The following is a 3569-nucleotide window of genomic DNA, read 5'->3' as shown; positions in this document are numbered from 1 at the left end:
GGATCTCCAACATATTTTCAAAGCATCGAAACATGAAATACTGGATGAACTGACTCCAAGTCTGGAGGTAGATTTAACTCATAGGCCACTTTGCCTATCTTGCGTATAATTTCGTATGGCCCAATATACCGGGGACTGAGCTTTCCCTTTTTGCCAAATCTCATTACGCCCTTCATCGACGACACTTTCAAGAATACCCAATCTTTCACTTCGAACTCTAAGGCTCTTCGACGATTATCCATACAGGACTTTTGACGACTTTGAGCCGCTAGCTACCGATCTTGTATTAGCTTACCTTTCTCTATTGCTTGCTGGACCAAGTCTGGCCCTATCAACTTAGTTTCTCCGGTTTCAAACCACCCAATTGGGAATTTACACTTTCGCCCATATAGAGCTTCATACGGTGCCATTTGAATGCTGCAATGGTAACTATTATTGTAAGCAAATTCAATGAGTGGCAAATGATCATCCCAATTTCCTCCAAAATCTAACATACATGCTCGCAACATATCTTCAAGAGTCTGGATGGTACGTTCGGCCTGCCTATCGGTCTGTGGGTGAAACGCCGTGCTAAAGCGCACTTGGGTCCCTAAACCCTCTTGGAAAGACTCCCAAAACCTAGCTGTAAACTGAGTCCCTCTATCGGAGATAATAGATACCGGAACGCCATGGAGTCTCACTATCTCTTTAAGATAAAGCTTGGCATAATCTTCTGCCATATAGGTCGTTCTGACCGGTAAGAAATGCGCTGACTTTGTGAGTCTATCCACGATCACCCATATAGAATCATACTTATGTCGAGAACGGGGTAACCCTGTGATGAAGTCCATATTAATCACTTCCCACTTCCACGTCGGGATTTCTATAGCTTGCAACAAGCCACCCGGCTTTTGGTGCTCGATCTTCACTTGTTGGCAATTAGGACATTGAGCTACAAATTCCGCTACGTCTTTCTTCATCCCATTCCACCAATATATATACTTAAGATCATGATACATTTTCGTCGCTCCGGGGTGAACGGAGTAACGGGAACAATGAGCTTCCCTCAATATTTGGTGACGTAGACCTACCACATCGGGAACACATAACCTGCCTCGACATCGGAGAACTCCGTCTTCTGAAATATCAAATGATGACTCCTCCTTCTGAGGGAGTGTATCTCTGTACTGCATTAGCATGGGATCCTGATATTGTCGCTCTTTTACTTCCGCTACTAGCGATGAAACTGCTGAATTCTGAATAGTGGCTCCGCTGCTACCTAATTCCACTACTCGGACTCCTAGGCTAGCTAACTGTTGAAGCTCACGGGCCATCTCTTTCTTTTCTGGTCGTACATCACTTAGACTTCCCATGGATCTGCGGCTAAGAGCGTCAGCCACAACGTTAGCCTTTCCGGGGTTATACAAGATATCAACATCGTAATCCTTTAGCAACTCCAACCATCGTCGTTGTCGCAAATTCAACTCATTCTGCTTGAAGATATACTGAAGGCTCTTATGATCTGTATAAACATCTACATGGACACCATATAAATAATGTCGCCATATCTTTAATGCATGGACCACTGCGGCTAATTCTAAATCATGGGTCGGGTAATTCTGTTCATGTTTCCGCAATTACCTAGAAGCGTACACAATCACCTTACCATTTTGCATCAATACACAGCCTAGCCCGACGCCTGAAGCATCATAATAAATAACATATCCTTCCAATCCCTCTGGAAGTGTCAAGACTGGGGCTGAAGTCAATCGGTCTTTCAACTCTTGGAAACTACGCTCGCAAGCATCTGTCCATTGAAACTTAGCTGACTTCTGAGTCAACTTGGTGAGTGGCGGAGAAATAGAAGAAAAACCCTCAACAAATCTTCTGTAATAGCCTGCTAATCCCAAAAAGCTATGAACCTTCGTAGGAGTCGTGGGCCTTGGCCAAGTCTTCACGGCCTCAATCTTTTGGCTATCCACCCGAATACCATCTGCTGCAACAATATGGCCTAGAAATTATACCGAGTTCAACCAAAACTCACACTTGGAGAATTTTGCAAACAACTCTCGAGCTCGAAGAACTCCAAGGACAATTCGCAAATGATCCGCATGCTCGTCCTCGGATCTAGAATACACTAAGATGTCGTCGATGAATACAATTACAAATAGATCCAGAAAAGGTCTGAATACATTGTTCATTAGGTCCATAAACACTGCCGGGGCATTAGTTAACCCAAACGACATCACTCGAAACTCGAAGTGACCGTATCTTGTTCTGAAGGTCGTCTTAGGGATATCTCTTTCCCTGACTCTCACTTGATGATACCCAGACCTCAAATTAATCTTTGAAAACCACTTGGCACCTTGCAATTGATCAAATAAGTCGTCGATCCTCGGGAGAGGATACTTGTTCTTAATCGTCACTTTATTCAATTGCCGATAATCGATGCACATTCTCAAGGAGCCATCTTTCTTTCGGACAAACAGTACGGGCGCTCCCCACGGGGACGAACTAGGCCTAATGAAGCCTTTTTCAAGCAAGTCTTTCAATTGCTCCTTCAACTCTTTCAACTCTGCGGGTGCCATTCGATAGGGAGGAATAGATATGGGTTTAGTGTCTGGCAACACATCAATCGAAAAATCGATCTCTCGCTCGGGAGGAAGGCCTGGAAGCTCTTCCGAGAACACATCCGGAAATTCGTTCACCACTGGAACTGACTGTAGAGTCGGCGACTCAGCTTCTAAATCTTTAACTCGCACAAGGTGATAAATACACCCTTTCGTGATCATCTTCCTTGCCTTTAGATAGGAAATAAACCTACCTTTTGGTGATGTCGTATTTCCTTTCCATTCTAAGACTGGTTCTCCCGGAAATTGGAAACGAACCATCTTCATTCTACAATCAACATTGGCATAACAAGAAGCCAACCAATCCATGCCCATAATGACATCAAAATCTACCATCTTTAGCTCATGCAAATCAATCATGGTACGACGGTCACAAATCACAATCACACAATTCCTATATACTCGGCTAGCAATTACCGAGTCACCCACGGGTGTAGACACCTCAAAAGGTTTGATAGACTCCGGCTCAATTATAAATCGACCCGCAATATATGGAGTGACATATGATAATGTGGAGCCCGGATCAATCAAAGCATATGCATCATGAGAGAATACCGATAATATACCTGTGACCACATCAGGAGAAGACTCAAGATCTTGGCGTCCAGCCAAAGCATAAATACGGTGCTGAGAACCGCTAGTACTGGGAGCTCTGCCCCTACCTCTACCATGGCCGACTGGCGCATGTGAACCTGGCCCCGTAGGGCGTACAGATGCCGAAGATCCGGCTATCGACCCTGATGGCTGGGTCCTACCTCTACCATGCACTGAGGGGAAATCACGCATAATATGGCCCGGTCGACCACCTGAATAGCAAACATTTGAACCCCATCGGCATTGACCCCAATGAGACTTCCCACACTGGGAATATCGTGGTATAGGTGGCCTTGACTGGCCTGAATCACCTCTGAACTGGGACCCTGAATAACTCTGACTCGGCCCTGAACGAACAGATCTATC

The sequence above is a fragment of the Lycium barbarum genome, chromosome 1 (genome assembly GCF_019175385.1).
Source record: "Lycium barbarum isolate Lr01 chromosome 1, ASM1917538v2, whole genome shotgun sequence".
NCBI classification, from domain to species: Eukaryota; Viridiplantae; Streptophyta; class Magnoliopsida; order Solanales; family Solanaceae; genus Lycium; species Lycium barbarum.
The sequence above is the reverse complement of the archived record's forward strand: the minus strand, read 5'-3'. Positions refer to the sequence as shown.